At 61.9% G+C, this 20,927-nt stretch overlaps 1 protein-coding gene across 4 annotated transcripts in view; it reads right to left on the bottom strand.

The window, feature by feature from the left end:
• Nucleotides 1-20,927, bottom strand: part of FAM214B (family with sequence similarity 214 member B) — a 63,130-nt gene that overhangs the window by 17,203 nt on the left and 25,000 nt on the right. The window contains exon 3 of one of the 4 annotated variants that reach the window (XM_045021764.1): nt 5,447-5,540. The exons of the other annotated variants lie outside the window; for them this stretch is intronic. The gene's annotated coding sequence lies outside the window, so the exon portion shown is untranslated. The remainder of the gene's footprint in view (nt 1-5,446; nt 5,541-20,927) is intronic. 4 annotated transcript variants of the gene reach the window in all.

Below are 20,927 nucleotides of genomic sequence, written 5' to 3'. Positions count from 1 at the left end.
TGGGTACCGGGGTGTTTATCAGTGTTTATTGGCTAAAACCTAAAATCAGAGGGGGCAGTCACCTCTCCTTCTCTGGTGGTTGTGTCATGCTTACAAATGTCCTGTTTTTAATCAAAAAGCAGTTAAGATGCCCCAAGCCAAGCTGGAATGTTTCTTTACACCTCCCATGAAAGTGTCATCAAGATCTAAATCTTTTCATTTTGGGTTGATCCCAAAGGAGTTTTCTGGCTGGGCCAGTTACTGGCAGGGCACAGCCAGGCAGCAGTGACAGGGCCAAGTGCAGAGGTACTGGGGTGGGAGGCTGGGGATGGCCTAGCACCCAGGCAGAGAGCCAGGGCTCATTACTAGGAAATCATTGAATCTCAGGGCTGGAAGGGACCTCAGGAGGTATCTAGTCCAACCCCCTGCTCAAAGCAGGATCAATCCCCAACTAAATCCCCAAATGCTCCCCTCAAGGATTGAACTCACAACCCTGGGTTTAGCAGGCCAATGCTCAAACCACTGAGCTATCTGCAGAGAAAGGGGTGCGGGTGCTGAGAGCAAGGCTTTGGGATCGGGATGGATTTGGGTAGACTAGCTGAACTGGTGGTTACCCACCCACATCAGGGGAAAGGTGCATTATAGCTGGCACCAGTGCAACCTGGCCAGAGCCAGACACCTGGGTTCAGGCATGGCTGACCACAGTGGAATCTGGGCCGCCAGCACTTGTAACGCTCCCACCCCACAAGGCGAGCCAAGTGCGGATGTGTCCCGTGCAGACAGGGAATCCCTGCATAGGCTGGCGTCCTGCCCCCGCCCAAGGAGAAGGGTCTGGAAGAACGAGAAGCCTGAGACCTTTGCAGACAGAGGCGAAGGCTCCTCCGTTGTGGGAGCCTGAGGGGAAGGGGGAAGGCGACGGCTGAGCAAGGGATCATCCTGCTGAGTGGCAGCCTTTCAAGCGAAACACCCAGCAAGGGGTGGGGTGAGGACAAGAGGCCAGTGCAGCTCTGAGACCCTCCTGCTGGGAGCTACGACAGCCAGGGACAGATGGGGGCTCTGGAGATCCAAGCCCAGGCTCCCAGCATCCTGCTTGGGGCCTGGGGAATCTGGCCGAGTAGACGAAGCAGAGTCGCGAGGTGCCCAGCACAGCGTCCGAGCTGAGCCTGGAGCGTGCAAACAGGCAGCAAGGCCTCGGCAGGGGCGCAGGAGGTGGTGACACGAATGCCACCACCCGTGGAGAGGAGATACTGAGGCGGAAGGGGGGAAAGGAGAGAGGGAAACAGGGGAGCCGCCGATGGAGCGCTGCCCCAGAGCCATGAGCCAGGCCCCCCTGGGCAAGGAGGAAGGGCTGAATATGGCCCTGCCTTTGTCCAGCTGCATCTGGGGCTAAGGGAGACTGGCTGCAGGCAGCCGGCCTGAGTCGCCCACTCAGCAGAACCTGAGGGGAGAGGTGACCAGGGACAGACGCAGAGGATCTCTGGCAGCTCTCATGGGCCCGTGGGAGCCGCGTTCCTTTCCACGAAGGGAGATGCTGATAGAACAGCCGGCAGAACCTCCCTCAGCTGGCAGCAAGGGCAGCCAGCCAGCCACTGGCCAAGGGCACTGTGCTGCGCTGCCACAAGAGGGAGCTCCCGCAAGCGAAGAGCCTTCACTCTAAGCAATCGGGATTGATTTCTGCACACCTGAGGCAGGTCTCCGAGACCCTGCAGCAGGCAGGACACTGGTACGTCTACACTGTGTTAAACCCACGGCAGTGAGTCACACAACCTGGGTCGAGTAAACAGCAGTGTAGACGTTTCCCCACCCCCCACCCTACCCCCAGCCTTCAGAGCTGAGCTCCAGGCCGCACCAGCTGGTTTGGGTGCTGTAGTGCAAGCCCGAGTCTGCAGAGCTGGACGCAGAGACGCGCTGCTGCGGGGTTTCGAACGCAGTGTGGACGCACGCTAAAGGCACGTTTACATGTACAGCAGTGCGCAGAGGCTGCACGTGTAGACAGTGAGGCAGAGCTTAGGCAGAGTACAGCTGAGTGCCTTACACACCTGACCCCTCGGGTCTCTCTATGGACCCATGCAGCACCCTCCACATCTACCCGGCTGTTTGTCATACCAGCTCCCCCCGCCAGAGCCTTCCCCCGCCGCCTCCCCCCCGCCAGAGCCTTCCCCCGCCGCCTCCCCTAGCCAGAGCCTTCCCCCGCTGCCTCCCCTAGCCAGAGCCTCCCCCCCGCCAGAGCCTTCCCCCGCCACCGCCTCCCCCCAGCCAGAGCCTCCCCCCCGCCAGAGCCTTCCCCCGCCGCCTCCCCCCAGCCAGAGCCTTCCCCCGCCGCCTCCCCTAGCCAGAGCCTCCCCCCGCCAGAGCCTTCCCCCGCCACCGCCTCCCCCCAGCCAGAGCCTCCCCCCCGCCAGAGCCTCCCCCCCGCCGCCTCCCCCCAGCCAGAGCCTTCCCCCGCCGCCTCCCCTAGCCAGAGCCTCCCCCCCGCCAGAGCCTTCCCCCACCGCCTCCCCCCCGCCAGAGCCTTCCCCCGCCGCCTCCCCCCCGCCAGAGCTTTTCACCAGTGTGTAGGTGACACCACAGTGACAAGCATGGATGCAGCCTGCCTTTCACTGCAGTGTGTAGCTACACGTGTAGTGCCTGTACGCCACACACCACCGCAAGTGTAGACAGGCTATTCCAACAACAGCCAGAGCCAGCTGTACCATGTACCTCCCTTGGGTGGTACCCTGTAGATGACTGCTTCCGTGGTCCTCCCCCATGGCCCAGGAGCAGAGACGCTGTCCTGATGGGTAGCACAGGCTCCAGGGTTCTCCCTTGGACAGGGGAAGCTCTTACTCACCTCAAGGAACTTCAATCTAGCCCCAGACTCATCTGGTTTCTCCCACGGTGCAGAGTGCAGAGCACGGTGGGTGTGTGGGCAGGCACACGAGGTGCTCTCTGAGCGTAACCTGGGCCCCCTTGCCCCACGCACCCCACAGACGCACTCACCGCTCATTACAGAGGTGACCGAAGTGCCCCTGGAGATCTACACTGTGACACGATCTCCCTAGAGCAGCCCTTAGAGACTGGAGGTCTCAGATGCGAGCCTGAGTGCCGGTGCCACACTGGGATAACACAATGCAACTTGCTTTCCTCCAGAGCAGCACACGTCTAGAGGTTAGAGCCAGGGCTGAAGAGCCAGGACCCCTGCCAGCTCTTTCCCAGCTCTGCCACTGACTCCCTGTGTGCCCTTGGGCAAGTCACTTCCCCACTCTATGCCTCAGTTTCCCATCTGTAAGATAGGGATAATGACGCTGCTCTATGAGGGGAGGGGGAGGGGAGGTTCACTCAGCGGCTCTGAAGAACACGTTCCAAACATTACACTACAACAGGGGTCGTGTGACTGTTCCCACCTGCCCCACCTGTGTGCTCCATGCAGTCCTGGTCCCCTGCCTCTCCTCTCTCCACACACACACACACACACACACACACACACACACACTCCTGCTGCCTGCACCTCGCCCTCTCCCTTCCCCTCCATGCACCCCTGCCCCCCACCCCATTCCCAAGCAGTTTTACAGGCCCTCAAAGAATGAAAAGCAGCTTAAAAACCTTCCGTCCATTTAGAGAAGCAGGCAGCTTCCCATCCCCACCTCCCCACCACCCAGCCCAGCAGCTCAAACCTGAGCAGGACAGGCCAAAGCCTCACAGCTCCACGGCAGCTCAGACGTTAACCAGGAGCCTAAGAAAACACACAAGCAGGGAAACCACAGGCAGGGGATAGCCGGGTTGGGGACAGACCTTTGTCTCCGTCTGCCTGTCTCGCGCTCGCTCGCTCTCTGCTGGAGGAGGAAGAGGGGGGTGGGGGACAGCGCGAAGATAACACCCCTAGGAGGCATGTCACAGCCACGTTAATCACTCAGAATTCCAGCCGGCGCAGACACTAGCACTGAAAATATGGGCAGCAAATGGAGATGCTGAAAGCTCGGAAATAATTGGATCCTTTCACTAGAGCTGAGCCCGGAATCCAGCTGAGGAATTTAGTGCTGGTGAAAGCGAGAGATCAAATGCACCGAGCGGAGCCAGGCACAGCCAAGCAGAAGCTAGACAGTCTCAGAGACGTGCAGGTCAGACGGGACCATCACGATCCCCTAGTCTGACCTCCTGCACACTGCAGGCCACAGAACCTCGCCCACCCCCTCCGGTAACAGACCCCCAGCCTCTGGCTGTTACTGACGTCCTCACACCAGGGGTTAAAGACTGCAAGTGACAGAGAATCCGCCACTGACACCCGTTCAAACCCGCCAGTGACCCGTGCCCCATGCTGCAGAGGAAGACGAAATCCCCCCCAGGGTCCCTGCCAATCTGATCTGAGGGGAAACTCCTTCCTGATCCTCCTGCACACAATGCCCCTCAGTCCTGACCTACAGCCCCCATTGCTCTGCCAGTCCAGGCCCTGCCCCTCTACAGCTGAGCCAGGTCCCCTCAGTCGGGCCGTGCAGTCCCCCCTCGCTAGTCCAGTCTGAGCAGCTCTCCTGAGCACTGACCACGGTACAGAACGGTGACAGACGGCAGAGATTTTCTGATCTGAACGGCATCCAGTGGGGACTAGCCGAGGCCTCCCAATTCACTCCACTGGTGCCGAAGTCTGTTCATTTTAAACAGCATTTGTCAAAGGTGACCAGTGACCTTCCCGCCCAGCTCCCTGGAGGAGCAGAACATGGCAGGAGACATGCTGGCCTCAGGAGGAGGCAGCTAACCCTGCCGGGCTCCCCACCCTTGCTCTCAATCCAAGACACACTTCACACGGGGGTTTTGCTCAGCTCCTGCACTGAACTGAACAGGGATGGGAGGCTCCTGCAGAACACAAAGAGGATGCGGCTGCAGAGGCAGCAGCAGTCGAGCTGGGGGGGTGGGGAAATCTCTCACCACTGCTCAGCAGAAGCTCTGCAACACGCTGCAGAAACAGCAGGATGCTGCGTCTCCGTTCTGCCCACTTACCCCTGTGGGCAACAAGAAGCCAATCGCTTGCTGAGTGAAACCTTCCCGAACTCCTGGGCAGTGGAGCTGCACAGGTCCCCTCCCCAAGCCAAGCCGAGCGCATGTTGGAGAAGGAGACTTGGGTCTAGGACAACAGCTGGTGGTCACACCCCAACCTCATCTCTCAGCTCCACGACCCTCGCAGCCCTCTGGACACGCCAGCAAACTCCATTCCAATCATAGGACTGGAAGGGACCGCGAGAGGGCTCTAGTCCAGTCCCCTGCACTCAGGGCAGGGCTAAGGATTCTCTAGACTGTCCCTGACAGGTGTTTGTCCAACCTGCTCTTAAACATCCCCAATGATGGAGATTCCACAACGTCCCTGGCAATTGATTCCAGTGCTGAACCACCCTGACAGGTAGGAAGTTTTCCCTAATGTCCAACCTAAACCTCCCTTGCTGCAATTTAAGCCCATTGCTGCTTGTTGTAAACTCAGAGGTTAACAGGAATGATTTACCTCCGTCTTCCTGCAGCTGCTCTCTGGGGGTTTCAGCTGGAGGCACCAATAGCTCCAACCGCAGATGATCAACAGGTCTGCTCTGTTCCAAAGCCTAGGTGCCAAGAGGGTTCACAGGGGTCACACACACACTCACACACAGGATGGCATCAGAACTAGCCAGAGACACAGGGAGCGTCCCTGTTCTGTGCCTGTACAGCACCTAGCGCAGTGGGGCCCCGATCCGTGACTGGGGCTCCTGGGTGCTACCACAGTAGCAATAATCAAACCCACTCTCCGCAGCACAGGAGCACCCGAGGGCCCCAGAGGACAGCAAAGACGTTAGTCCCTGCCCTGAAGAGCTCACAAGGAAGAGGAGGCAACAAGCCTGCAAGTCTTGGCCAGAGTTAGAGCCCCTGTGGAGCCCTGTCCTGGGCCCGTGGTGGGGTTTGAACCCAGGTGCTCCTGGCACCAACCTGGGCTGGGCTAGATTCCAGCGTCGCTCCCGTCCCGTCACGCCCCTGCTCAGGCTATTTGCCATTATGGGCCCCATCTGACCAGTGTTAGTCATGAGAGCCCACTCCCCATGCCCGCGTGCGGCCAGGCCAGCCTATGGGAGCGGCCCGGCTACCTGAGCCTCAGGGCGCGTCAGTGACTAGGGGCTGAGGGCGGCTCCGGTGTTCCCTGCTGGGCAATCAGAACCGGCCTGAGGGCCCCACCCCCCTGCACTCCCATCTCCCCAGTCTCCTCTGCCCAGACACCCCCTGACTCCCCCAGCGCGCCCACCCACAGGGCCAGGCCCGTCCCTCCCCACAGGCCTTGGGTCCCGCCAATCCCCCTGCCAGGCCCAGCCCCTCCCCTGCCCACTCCCTGCCTGCCCGCCCGCCCCACAGTGACAGATTCTGCTCCCTTCCCCCTGCGCTCCCCCGACACCCTGCCCACTCCTATGCCCCCTTCCCTCCAGACCTGGCCTGTCCCCCACCCTGCCACACCCCCAGAACGCCTGCCCCATTTACACACACCCCTGCTTCCGCTCACTCCCCCCACCTCCTCCCCTCCTTCCCACAGGCCCCACCAACCTTCACTGCCTCACATTCCCTCTGCACCCTGCCCCACATGCTCCCCAGCCCCCTCACTGCCACCCTCCTGACTCGCACTCGACCACCCCTCCGCTCCACACACAGCCTCCCTTCGGCCCTGCCCCAAACACCTGGGCCTGCCAGGGCACCCCCTCCATGGACACAAGCAGACCCAGAGGAGTGCTGGGAATGCCCATCTTTTGCCAGCCATCGCTCAGAGCCCATCAGTGCTGCTCCTAGCTCGGGGGGCTGCAGAAGAGCCAAGGCCTCACCTTCCCTTCAGGGCCCTCCGTGCTGCTCCCCCGGGGTCAGCAGCTCCTGCAAATGTAGCCGTGTGCGGTACCAGAGACCGGAACCAGGAGTCAAGCCTGGGCCCTGGGCTCAGGAGCAGGGCGACATTCTGTATTCAGCACCTACCCCGTGTGCACCAGCCATTGTTCCAGCAATCCGTACCATTGCAACATGCTTCCTTTTACCGTAAGGGGACGGCTGCGCTTCAGGCAAAGCCCCGCGGCGCAGCCGCAGCCAGCAGATCAGCTGAATCTGGATCACGGGGCTACAGACTGCAGCACAGATGTTCCAGCTGGGGCTGGAGTCGGACTCTGAGACTCACCCCTCTCCGGGAGTTTCAGGGACCAGACCCAGCCCAAGCCAAGTGCCCCAGGCTCCGAGACTCGGCACCACAGGTTTTTTATTGCTGTGTAGACGTACCCTTAGGGCTTGGGCTAGTGCCAGTGCCTGGGCTCTAGGACCCTGTGAGGTGGGAGGGTCCCCGAGCTCAAACCCCAACATTCACACTGTAATTAACCAGCCCCTTAGCCTGAGCCAGCTGGCACCGGCCAGCACAGGGTTTTAATGCTGTGGAGATGCCAGTGCTCAGGCCACCAGCTCTGCATTACAAAGCTGCATCCTGCAGACAAGGCTGCAGCAGCTACAGGAGCAGTTGTGGGACACCTTCATCCCATCCACTCCCCACCCTCCCGGCCCAGTCTGGATTGAACGAAGAGGCTGGGTTGACAGGAATCTTGCCAACAGGGGTGGGCCTGGCCCACGTGTGACCATAGCCCCCTGTCTATTCCGAGGGGGGGGGGCCTTCCCGCTGCTGTGGAAGAGTGCACTGGGAGGTCTCCTCTCCCAGAGACTGCGAGGGTGGGAATACAGGGATGGCCCCTCACACCAGCCATTGGGACACTCGCTGTGCTGCCTTTGGCTGAAAGGAAATCTGCAGCTGCAGAGCCCTTCTCTTGGGGCGGAGGCGGCAGGGGAGACGGGCATGACATGGTGCAGTGAGGGCCCCGGGCCTGGCAGTAATACCAGAGCCTCGGCCCGTTGCTGCGGAGCAGGGCATCAGAGCCGCCATACCGTGGCCAGATGTCCTTAGCCCTTGTGGAACTGGCTAGCCTCCCAGCGGGCTGCCCGGCAGAGTGTTTCACAGGGTGACTTCACAGGGTACAAATCATACCCGGGCACTCATCAGGCCGCTCCAGCCAGCCTCCAGCCTGCTGTTCAGCGTGGCATCCCCCCTCCATAGCCCACTAGCCAGAAATGGCTCCCACGCATGCAGTGCCGTGTCCCCCAGGGATCAGCGCGACAGGTGCAGCTGCAGGTTTCACACAGGATGTGCTGTGGACGACACCAGAAATTAAGTGTACGCCAGGAGTGGTGAACTGAAGGGCTGGGATGGCAACTCGCCAGGAGCCCTAGCGCTCACAAAGGCTTTTAACCTGAGTCACCCATATCAGTGAGAGGGGAATCCCACCAACACCAGCCTTTGTGGCGTGATAAACAGTAAATGGGCATCGCTGGAGCCCACAAACAGCCTCAAAACTCTCTGCAGCTCCCCGGCGTCCAGCTCACACGGGGATTCATCAGCAGAGCTGGGAACAGTCCTTGGGGCTCCTGGCTCCAACCACTGGACCACACTGTCTCTCCCTACACTCCAGTGCTGTAACCAGGTCACGCAAGCAATGCAAGCAGTGCCCAGAAGCAGGGTTGGGTAACAGCCAGCCATCACAGAGAGGCAGCTGAAGGGGGAGGAGAGGAAGCAGGGATCCTCTAGCAGCCAAGGGGGCGGAGAAGGCCACGCTCCAGAGATCGAGCGAGCGCCAGGGCTGGGGAGACAGGGAGACAGGAAAGGGATGAGAGCAGCCCAACCAGAGCCATTCCCCTGGGCAAGGTGCTGGAATGAGCGGGGTGTCCGCACACACGGCTGAGCACAGAGCAGCTCTTCTGGCCCCCAGGCCCCACGCGGGGTTCGGGGAGGCTCCATCCGCCATTGCCCCTGCAGGGCGGGAATGCATGGGCAGCCACCGGCCAGCTCAGCTAGTGTTCTGTGGCCTGGAGAAGCCCCTTTACCGAGGGTGGCTCCTCAGTCATTCGGGCAAGGCCCACTCCAGCGCACACACTTACCGGCTGGGGCCTCAGGAGAGCCTGATGCTAGGCGCCGGCTTTGTGAGACTGTGGCTAAGCCGTTTTGGAGGACAGAGTTAGGGGGGCAGTCAGTGCCCAGAGCCAGGAGAGCTGCAGAGGGACATGGAGGGGCCGGTCAGGGACACGTTCAGGACCAGACAGCCCAAGAGAACAACAGGCTAGCAGAGAAGCTGAAAGCACTGGGAGCAAGTGACTCTTCCAGACAGTTCCTTGTCCCTGCCCCTGCTTCCATCTGGGATCAGGATGGGCTGGGCTGGGCTGGCAGCTGTTAGTCACTGGCAGGTGTTCCTGAGCCAGGGGAGCGGTTGGAACTCGCTGTGCCAAATGGGGACAGGAACCTGCGCGTCACCCCCACCTCCATCATCTCTGGTCGGTGCCCTGCTTCCACCAGCAACAAGCAGGTGGCACTACAGCAGGTCCCCCCAACCGGGCATTTGCAGAGGCCACGAAGAAGTCACCTCCAGTTCAGACGAGGCGAAGACAAGCAGGTTAGCACACTCACGGAGAGGGGTCCAGGGTGCTGGGCAGAGCAGGGGCTGCCCCTAGGATTGAGAGTGTCCCTGGGGGCAGAACCCGGGGGCTGGGGGCGCGAGGCGGGAGCTGCATGGTAAGGCCCAGGCTGCGTGCCAAGGGGAAGGAATACGGGGTGAGTAGGCACAGAAAAACCCGGCACACCAAGAGTGGCAGCAGGGGGGTGGGATCTTGCCAGGAACAGCAAGCCAGCACCGTGCTGGGGGTGGAGCTGGGGTCATGCTGATGGCCACAGGGGGAGAAGGCTGCAGGACACACAGACAAGGCAAAGCTCTTCTCTGAGCGTTCAGTGTCCCTTCTCTGTGCCTCTTGCGGGGGTGGGGGGCAGTCTCAGTAGCCGAGCGTCTGAGCAGGGAGACAGGCAGGAAAGCAAAGGAGACTCAGCGCCCAGCCCTGCCAAACCTGCCTGTCCCCACCCCCATGCCTTCCCCAACCAGCCCCTGCCTAGTTGCCACAGCACAGACAATCCTTCCACCCCAGCCGGAGATCACAGCAGCCCTGCCCCCAGGACTCTCATGTGGCCCCATCCACAGAGCGTCAGGTTAAAGGATCCATAATCACAGGGTCTGAACTGCCTCCCCCACTGGACAACCGGACACATCCCCGTCTCCTACTGCCCCACCCACAGCACAGCCCTGTGCCTGGCAGGAACCCGCCCGCCGGGGCGGGGAGTCCTCGTGCTAAGCCCGTCACACCTCAAAGCACTAGGCCAAAATGAGCCGATTCACCCCCAGCCTAGTCAGTCTCGCCCCCGCTTGCTGCAGCTGGGAAACAGGCTGCGCGATGGAGCGGCTCGGCCCAGGTCACAAAGCAAGACAGCAGCTGACGGGACTGGAACCCAGGAGTCCTGGCTGCTGAGTCCCGCTGAACAGCCGCTCTCACAAACCCCGTCAGGAAGGGGCACGGGGCCACCCCCACCCCCAACTCAGGCACGTTGGCTGAGTCCTGGGGCGTTTCCAGCTCTCCCCTCAGGGCCCAGCCAGGCCATCACCCTGGAGCCAGGCCTGCGCTGTTCCCGACGGGCCATGCAGCCCCAGCCCAGGAGCGCACCTCTCCTGGGCCTTCCCTGCTGACTCATGATCCGCGCAAGTCCCCCTTCCTAGAGGAGTCACACGCTCATGCCAGGAGCCAGCGTGCGTGGCCTCACCGGCGTTGCCAGAGTGATGCCATGAACTCCAGATGGCACCAAGCCGGGGGGAAGAGGAGGGGTCACACCAGGCCTCACCAAATCCCCCTTGTTTGGAGGAACCAGGCTGCCCTCAGCAACAGGAGAGACAGGCAGGGCAGGAAGCTGGGGCCACTGACTCCTTGGCTGGAGCAGCAGCTGGCGCCATGGACAGGAGCCTTGCCAGGAGTAAGAAGTGGAGAGATAAGGAGCTGGGGGGTGGAGCAGGGAGCAAACGGCCCCAAGGCTGCCTGCCAGTTCACTTTATCAGCCTGGCATCCTGCACACACGCCCCACCCTCCGCTCTCCGGAGATTTACCCAGCACACCCTGACCTGGGGCCCAAGTCCCTGCACAGGCGGATCTCAGCGCCCGGGAACCCACCCTGGGTACAGCTGGAACGCACACCTAGCCCTGTGCCACCCTCACACGCACAGCCCCCTAACAGCACTGGATCATTCCGGGGAGGGGTTAGACCCCACACACAACCACTGCTAAAGGAAGTGAACAGCCACTCCGACCGGACAGCCAGCACCTTTGGATAACGGCGACCAACGCTACAGCTGGGGAAAGGGTGCGGCAGGGATGCTGGAGTGGGGCTCAAGTCCCTGCAGCGCCCCACGCCAGCCTGACTTTGGGTCTCTGGACCAGCTGACGAGTTGTGGGGCAGGACCCTGCCCACAGGACTGGGAGGCTAACTGCTGGGCTGTGACCCTGCGTAGTGGGAGAGGGAGCAAGGCCGGGAAGGCTCAGGATCACTGCTGGCAAAGTGCTCTGGAGGTGGACAGCAGAATGGTGTGATGGGTTTCTTCCTGTGCCAGCTGCTTCTCAGCACAACCCTCCAGGAACCCTGGGGAAAGGATCCCTAATGAAAAGGGATCTGCCCCACGCCCACCCTCCACCGGCATCACTCCTTACCAGAGCTCAGCCTCCCCCTCCCCACAGGCAGCAGGGGGGAGATTGGGCATCACAGCAGCTTATGTGCAGGGGATAGGCCGGGGATACAGCACAGCCACAGGGAGAGAAGCGAGACTCTGTCGAAAGGGGGCATCCATCGGTGCAAGCAGACACGTGGGTGCAGCGCCCTGGGCAGAGAAGGTACGTGGTGCTCCTTATAGCATCCCTGCAAAGGGCACGCGTCCCCTCAACACCCTCATTCGCCCTTGCTCCTGTGGGAGAATTCCCAGCAATTGGACACAACCTGGCCCTTTGAGCCACAAGAGCTAAGCTGGGGGATGGGGCAGGGTAAGCCGAACGTAGGCGATCCCCGCATATAGCTCAGAACGTTCCCTGGGATCACCAGGAACAGAGGAACGAAACAACAGGCAGTACCAAGAACATAACACAGCCAGCCAGGAAGGGTTCACTCCAGCTACAAAGCCTGTGCGTGGGCACAATTCAGGATCGCAGCCACTCTGCCGGTAAGTATTCGTTTCATTGTTCCAGTCCCACTGAGTGTTTCCATGTGCTTGGCACCCATATCTCCCCATGCGCTGCAAAGATGTCTAGGCCTCCACTTTACCACTGGTGGAAACTGAGGCACAGAGGACAGACTTGGCCAAGATCACACAGCTGGTCAGTGGCTGAAGCCAGGTGTCTTGGCTCCGAGGCCAGTGCCCTACCTTCTGGCCTAAACCAGGGTGCTGCTGGGGCTCTAACCGAACACAACTGGGGCTGTGTCCATGCTAGGTGCTCTGGAGTGGCACAGCCGCAGCGCCCTAGTGTAGACACTGCAGCAGCAGAAGGGGTTTTCGGTCGCTATAGTCAATCTGTCCCCTTGAAAGGCAGTAGCTAGGTCGAAGAATTTGACCTAGCAGTGTCTATACTGGGGCTCAGATCAGCTTAACAACCTCTCTCAGGAGTGTGAATTTTTCACACCTTTGAGCAACGCAGCCAGGTCCACCCAAGTTTTAGGTGTAGAGCAGGCCTGAGACCAGGGCCGTGCCTGTTTCTCATGAGCCTGAAGAAACCCCTCTACATTCACCAGCAGCCTGAAAGCACAGCTGTGATTCACTCTCTAGCCAAGGTTAGGGCATCCTGGGGGCTGCTCTAACTTGCACTAATTGACAACAGTTCCCTAGGGACCCTGCTCCCGCCAGGGGCGGCTCTAGGCATTTTGCCGCTCCAAGCATGGCAGGCAGGCTGCCTTCGGCGGCTTGCCTGCGGGAGGTCCCCGGTCCCATGAATTCGGAGGCAGCCTGCGGGACGTCCGCCGAAGCCGCGGGACCAGCGGACCCTCTGCAGGCAAGCTGCCAAAGGCAACCTGCCTGCCGCCCTCGCGGCGACCGGCAGAGCGCCCCCCGCGGCTTGCCGCCCCAGGCACGCGCTTGGCGTGCTGGTGCCTGGAGCCGCCCCAGCTCCAGCTGGGTAGAGCAGAAGCAGTGTGTACCAGCCACTCCCTCTCCTCACCAGGGCTGTGGGGAAGGATGTGTAGGAGCTGTGTGTCACAGATCCGGCTGTCTCCTGAAATCTCCTGGACAAACCTTACTGAATTAAGTTTAGGTGTCTTGGGAGTTCATGGTATTAAAAATGCAGATGTTTATGCATTATTGTCAGACTGTATGTAACTTCTCAGGGGAGCAGGGGGAGACATGACTGATGGAAACCCTGGGAAGCGTTAGGAGCATCAAACCACCATTTGAAACAATATGCCAGACAAGAAGGAATTCTACAGTTAAGTAGGAATCCCAGGAAATCTCTTCGCTCCCCTTCAAAGCTTTGCCTCAAAGAAGGGACCTTTGTCTGCTGATCAACTGTTACATGAGGACAAGATCAGAGAACCCAACGGGAGAAAGCAGTGACTCTCAGACTCATGGGTGTTCTTGTTCTGAGCAAAAGCTGTTATGAACTTGTTACCCCAGGAAAAACCCTTGGGTGGGGTTAGAAGGACTGACTGAGTCGGGGTGATCTCTGGTAAGCTTATTAGCATGCATGTTGGTTCTTCTATTGTTTGTAAAATGTGACCATTTCCCTGTAGCACAAAAGAGCTGTGTGGTAACTTGTAACTGTGGCCAACCACACTGTCCATAGCCTTCGAAGAGCAAGCAAACCAGGCCTGCTTAATTGGTCTGATTTGCTGTGGAACTCGCAGTGTAGGCAGGGAACTGGGCAGCCTGGAAAAATCCATCGGGGAAGAGAGAGGCGGGTCTCCACCCAAGAGGTGACGGCTGAGGAGCCAGGAGCCTAGAGTGGGAGCCCTTGCTGGACCACGGAGGGGGAAGACAGGTGCAGTTGCCCTGAACTGTGACAGTCTACACTGCTCTACACCTGCAGGGTCTCTCCCACACCTGGCGGAAGCCTCAGGCGGAGGCTTGAGGGTGGTTTTTGCTCCCTTTGCGCTGCGTGAATGGCACAACTGGAGCAGAACAGGCAGAGAATCTGCCCTACATTATTGATTACGGCCCCTTGACCTTTTTGAAACACCAGATTCAGGTGAAAAGGTGGAACACCGCTGACTGGGGCGCTGAATTCGGTGCATTTCACCCCACCCCTAGCTTGTCAGCAGGCTGCAGACGTTTGTATCAACAACGAATTACTGCCTTACCCAAGCTGTCAGAGAGTAGGGTGGGATAGAGGCTTTGGCAGCCAGACAGGGAACAGGATGGGCTTTGTACATGTGGAAGGCAGATCGGTATTATAAGAGAAGCACATTAACTGGATGTTTCTGCAGTTGACAACACTGACATTTACATCATTATAAGGTTCCAAAATGAACAACCCACTGAGATGAACAGAGGCAGTTATTGCTTCTCTCAAAGTCACCACACTCAATTTTCCATTGCACCATCCCTGCTCCTTTAGTCACCTTTCTGCTCCCTGTATCTTTGATCTACCCAGTCCTGGTGTAAAGCTGAGCAGTCTCAAGGCTGCTCTAACTTATGTCCCCACAGGGGTTGTCCACAAGCTGAGAATAGCTGGAATGTGTTCCAGCTCCGCGCTCCATTTCCCTCTGCCAGGGATGCAGTGAGAAGGGGCAGTGAAGAGCACACGCAGCTGCTCTGTGTTGTCCAGGGAATCCCCTTACACACAGGGTAGTCCCCAGAGGCCATATCCACCTCCTGGATACGGCTGAGTCCAGAGCACAGCAGAGAACCATCCCCTCATTCCAGCTGTCCGCAGACTCAGGATGGCAACCCCAGCCCCAGCATGGGCTATGTTACAGGTTAACTTCACAACGGCAAGAGCCAGCTTGGGGGGCACAATTCAGGGGCTGGGGCGGGCCCTGCCAGCACCCTGCCCCCCTTCCCCCACCAGACTGACTTGGGCAACCTCCTTTTAGTTCAATTGTTAAATCTGTCCTGGGCAGTAATAAACCCAACCCTGACTTTGCCAGTTACAAACCCCTCCCCATGGTTCACTGATGTGGTTCACCCTTGGGGCATGCTGGGAAAACCCGACTGACTGGGAACCCCGAACACTCAAAAACCACTTCTGCCTGCTCAGCCGCTGCCCTGCCCGTAAACACCCTGGGGATGCTGACTGACTGGCACGTATAGTCCGAGGCTGATGCTGGAAGCTGGTCTCCTCCTCCTCATGCCTCAGGTTCCTTACCAATGGCAGACAAAATGAAAGGTTGAGCCTGCCAGCTCATCTCCCTCGCTGGCCTCCTCTCCTGGCCCCCGTCTGCCAGCTGCGCCCCATGTGGCCCTTTGGGTAGAGGAGACACCACTAACCCAGATTAGCTACACAATCTTCTGGAATTGTGTTCCCCTGCCTAACAATCACATGCGAGACCCAGGATGGCCTTGGAGCCCAGGATGACCTTAAAGCAGGCTTCTCTCGCCTGCCAATGCACCACGCCAGCTGCTTCCCAGGCCTACATCTCATCTCCCTCCGTGTCAGTGGCTCTGTCTCCCCCACTGGCACCTCAGGGCTTTGGTTAGCTAGAGCGGTTCTGCTGCAGGGGAGGGAGCAGGAAGCAGAGTACAAAGCTCCCCCGCATCAGGGCTGAGAAGTGTTATCTAGAGCAGGACATCCTCCGCCCCAGGCTGCCACGGGACATGAGGGCTCCAGGAGGATTGTACCAGAACTGCTACTTCTTCCTCAATTCCTTCCCTTCACTCTTCAAAGTAGAGGCACAAGCCGAGCTGCAGGACCAAGGATCAGCTCAAGCCCCATGCTCTAGGAGCCAGAGTGAACAGCCAAGATTTCTCCTGGCTACCCTCAGAATGCCTGCCTGCCCCCTCCCCAGTTCAGCCTGACATACACTGGCTCCTGTTTAGCGCCTCTCTCCAGTCTGGGATCTTCTGTAGCGACAGCACAGAGGACACGGCTCTCCCGGCCCACCCTGCTCGTCAACAGCCCCCTCCTTCCAGCAGAGAAAAGCTTCCCCGCCCACCCCCAGTTCTCTTCAACCTCAGCACAGGGTTCCACACGAGGGACCTCGCCCCGCTAGGGTAACCTCTTGTCATGGCTGCCCCCCTCCCCATCCCATCCTACCCTGGCCCAGAACCCCTTCCCTCCTCCAGACCAGGCAGAAACAGAGCCCCTTCTCCCTTGTCTCATCTGAACCCACTAACCCCTCTTCCCGGCCACTCACTGGGGCTATTTAAATGTCCTAGCCTGGCACCCTCAGCAGGGCCTCCTGCCCCTTCCCTCTGCCTGGCTTGAGGGTCAGTGGCCAGGTCTCTGCCTGGCTTGAGGGTCAGCGGCCAGGTCTCTGCCAGGAGAGAGGGTCAGCGGCCAGGTCTCTGCCAGGAGAGAGGGTCAGCGGCCAGGTCTCTGCCTGGCTTGAGGGTCAGCGGCCAGGTCTCTGCCAGGAGAGAGGGTCAGCGGCCAGGTCTCTGCCAGGAGAGAGGACCTTTTGCATTTTGCAGAGCAGCTTACAAGCTCACCGATGATCATTGGGGGGCGGGGGGGGGCGACAGAGGGGAAGTGAAGATGATGCCATTTGCTGAGTGTCTCACCCCAGGCCAGAGGCCAGTACCCAAACCAGGAAGAGAACTCAGGCCTCCTGGCCCCAGCCTCACGTTCACACTGCTCCCACCCTCTCATTCGTCTCACAGTATTTGTCCTCTTTTCAAAAGCTCTCTGTAGACTTGCTCCTGCTGACTTCACAGGCTCCTCTCGCCCCGTCTCACTCCCCTGAGCATCTAGCAGCAGCTTCCCCCCTGACCTTCCCCGGAACCTGGCCACCCCTGCTTCCCGAGATGTCCCCTCGGCAGCTGCGGGCTGCTGGAACAGCCTGTCTGCCACGCTCGCCATCCAGCTCCAGGCCCTAAAGGGGCCTTTTGCCTCTGCTGCCGGCCCCACCCCACTGGGGTTATTTCAATTCGCCCTTTGGGACCCAGCCTGAAAGACGCCTCATGGAAATCGGTTGGGATCCAATTACCAGCTGACCCTGGCCACACGCTGCCCATTTGAGGGCCTTGCTGCCAGCCTGCCGGAAGCCCCCGTGCAGCAACAGACACACACAAGACAAACCCCACCACAGTCACCCTCCCCTCTAGATGCAGATGGCTCAGATGGAGCTGGGGGGCTGCATGCTGGGACTTGCAGTCCCCATTCACCGCATCTCTGTAGTGACGACAAGGCCTCAAAGCTGCGTTTAGTCCGCAGGCCACAGTCTGGCTGCCCGCATTCAGGCCGGCTTTACAGGAAACACACGAACGCTGCTCCAGCGACATGAGGCAGTGAAGGGACCCAAAGAGAGAAGGGAGGCAGGTGCGGCTCCGGAGCAACCCTCCCCCCTGCAAGGATTCCTCTGCTCCAGTCCCCAGGTACAGCCCAGGCGCAGTGCGACGCAAAGACAATGGCAGGGCAGCAGAGGTAGCGCTGCAGCCCACAGGTCTGCTCAGTGAGGTGAGAATGCTCCCAAGACAGAGCAGCTGGAACCCCACCCTGCCAGGCCTGTGCTCAGGCACGTCAGTGCGAGATGGGAGGGAACGGGACTGGTATCGGAGCTGAGGACAGCGGCTCCCCCGTGCACCAGCCCAGGCCCTGCACCCAGGGCTCTGGAGAGGGACATGAACTGTGCCCGTCCTGCATGGCAGCTCGGCTGGCCAGGCGGCGGCTCATCGGCGTAGGGAGGGCTGAGCAGTGCCAAGAGAGGTGCTGGAGTGACAGGGCTCAGGCAGGAATTTGCTTGGGGCATAGCTGTCGGCAATGACCCACACAGGGCACAGCTCCCCACCGCAGTGGTCCCCAAACTCTGGGCCGCGTCCCCCCAAGAGGGAGTGGAGGAACATTTAGGGGGTGCAGATGGGCCAGGGCCAACACCCACAGGAGGTGGGGAGGGAGCACCATCCAGCCCCACTCTGCCCCGGCCCTGGCCCCGCTCCCGTCTGCAGCCCCAGCTCGGGAGGGGGAGGGGGACTGACAGAATCCATTCCTGGGAAGGGGGACCATGGCCCTTCCCCCTTCAGACACAGCAGCCCGGGAGAACCCACCTCCTCTCCCCACGTTTGCCCCCCAGATGAGGGGCTGGCAGCAGAGCTGGGGTTAGCGTCACAGGCACATTCTCCGCTCTCTTTCGAAGGTTGCCCAGAACCTGGCTCTGCCCTGGAGGAACTGGGGAGCTGCAGGAATAAAGCAGCTGCTGGCTCTGAAGCAGCCGAACCCTGGGCAGTGAGCAGGCACCTGCCCACACCCAGAGACGGGAAGGGGGAGCCTCCCCCAGGGAGCCAGGGAGGCAAAATCACTGTGTGATGGCAGCACTGCCCTATCGGCAATGGGGGCGCGGGGGTTCCCCGGCTGGACAGAGCGCTGCCCTATCGGCAATGGGGGCGCAGGGGGGTCCCCGGCTGGACAGAGCGCTGCCCTATCGGCAATGGGGGGCGCGGGGGGGTCCCCGGCTGGACAGAGCGCTGCCCTATCAGCAGTGGGGAGGTACGGGGGGTCCCCGGCTGGACAGAGCGCTGCCCTGAGCGCTGCCCTATCAGCAATAGGGGCGCAGGGAGGGTCCCCGGCTGGACAGAGCGCTGCCCTATCGGCAATGGCGGCGCAGGGGGGTCCCCGGCTGGACAGAGCGCTGCCCTATCAGCAATGGGGGGCACGGCGAGGTCTCTGGCTGGACAGAGCGCTGCCCTATCAGCAATGGAGGTACAGGGGGGTCCCCGGCTGGACAGAGCGCTGCCCTATCGGCAATGGGGGGCACGGGGGGTCCCCGGCTGGACAGAGCGCTGCCCTATCGGCAATGGGGGGCACGGGGGGGTCCCCGGCTGGACAGAGCGCTGCCCTATCGGCAATGGGGGGCACGGGGGGTCCCCACCTGGACAGAGCGCTGCCCTATCGGCAATCGGGGCGCGGGGGGCTCCCCGGCTGGACAGAGCGCTGCCCTATCGGCAATGGGGGGCGCGGGGGGGGTCCCCGGCTGGACAGAGCGCTGCCCTATCGGCAATGGGGGGCGCGGGGGGGTCCCCGGTTGGACAGAGCGCTGCCCTATCGGCAATGGGGGCACGGGGGGGTCCCAGGCCCGGCTGGACAGAGCGCTGCCCTATCGGCAATGGGGGGTACGGGGGGTCCCAGGCCCGGCTGGACAGAGCGCTGCCCTATCGGCAATGGGGGGCGCAGGGGGGTCCCCGGCTGGACAGAGCGCTGCCCTATCGGCAATGGGGGGCACGGGGGGGGTCCCAGGCCCGGCTGGACAGAGCGCTGCCCTATCGGCAATGGGGGCGCGGGGAGGTCCCAGGCCCGGCTGGACAGAGCGCTGCCCTATCGGCAATGGGGGCGCGGGGGGGTCCCCGGCTGGACAGAGCGCTGCCCTATCGGCAATGGGGGCGCGGGGGGGTCCCCGGCTGGACAGAGCGCTGCCCTATCGGCAATGGGGGGCGCGGGGGGGTCCCCGGCTGGACAGAGCGCTGCCCTATCGGCAATGGGGGGCACGGGGGGGTCCCAGGCCCGGCTGGACAGAGCGCTGCCCTATCGGCAATGGCGGCGCGGGGGGGTCCCAGGCCCGGCTGGACAGAGCCCTGCCCTATCGGCAATGGGGGCACGGGGGGGTCCCCGGCTGGACAGAGCGCTGCCCTATCGGCAATGGGGGGCGCGGGGGGGTGCCCGGCTGGACAGAGCGCTGCCCTATCGGCAATGGGGGCGCAGGGGGGTCCCCGGCTGGACAGAGCGCTGCCCTATCGGCAATGGGGGCGCGGGGGGGGTCCCCGGCTGGACAGAGCGCTGCCCTATCGGCAATGGGGGCGCGGGGGGGTCCCAGGCCCGGCTGGACAGAGCGCTGCCCTATCGGCAATGGGGGCACGGGGGGGTCCCCGGTTGGACAGAGCGCTGCCCTATGGGCAATGGGGGCACGGGGGGGTCCCCGGCTGGACAGAGCGCTGCCCTATCGGCAATGGGGGGCGCGGGGGGGTCCCCGGTTGGACAGAGCGCTGCCCTATCGGCAATGGGGGGCGCGGGGGGGTCCCCGGCTGGACAGAGCGCTGCCCTATCGGCAGTGGGGGCAAGGGGGGTCCCCGGCTGGACAGCGCGCCGCCCTATCGGCAATGGGGGGGGGCAGGGGGGTCCCCGGCTGGACAGAGCGCTGCCCTATCGGCAATGGGGGGGGGGGGGCAGGGGGGTCCCCGGCTGGACAGAGCGCTGCCCTATCGGCAATGGGGGGCGCGGGGGGGTCCCCGGCTGGACAGAGCGCCGCCCTATCGGCAATGGGGGGGGGCAGGGGGGTCCCCGGCTGGACAGAGCGCTGCCCTATCGGCAATGGGGGGGGCGGCAGGGGCGTCCCCGGCTGGACAGAGCGCTGCCCTATCGGCAATGGGGGGCGCGGGGGGGACCCCGGCTGGACAGAGCGCTGCCCTATCAGCAATGGGGGGTACGGGGGGTCCCCGGCTGGACAGAGCACTGCCCTATCAGCAATGGGGGCGCAGGGGGGGTCCCCGGCTGGACAGAGCGCTGCCCTATCAGCAATGGGGGGCACGGGGCGGTCACGGGCTGGACAGAGCGCTGCCCTATCAGCAATGGGGGGCACGGGGAGGTCTCTGGCTGGACAGAGCGCTGCCCTATCAGCAATGGAGGTACAGGGGGGTCCCCGGCTGGACAGAGCGCTGCCCTATCGGCAATGGGGGGCACGGGGGGGTCCCCGGCTGGACAGAGCGCTGCCCTATCGGCAATGGGGGGGACGGGGGGGTCCCCGGCTGGACAGAGCGCTGCCCTATCGGCAATGGGGGCGCGGGGGGGTCCCCGGCTGGACAGAGCGCTGCCCTATCGGCAATGGGGGCGCGGGGGGGTCCCCGGCTGGACAGAGCGCTGCCCTATCGGCAATGGGGGCGCGGGGGGGTCCCCGGCTGGACAGAGCGCTGCCCTATCGGCAATGGGGGGGCGCGGGGGGGTCCCCGGTTGGACAGAGCGCTGCCCTA

Source organism: Mauremys mutica, chromosome 6, assembly GCF_020497125.1.
Source record: "Mauremys mutica isolate MM-2020 ecotype Southern chromosome 6, ASM2049712v1, whole genome shotgun sequence".
Lineage (NCBI taxonomy): Eukaryota > Metazoa > Chordata > Testudines > Geoemydidae > Mauremys > Mauremys mutica.
Note: the sequence above shows the minus strand (reverse complement) of the source record. Positions and strands in the feature narration are given on the sequence as shown.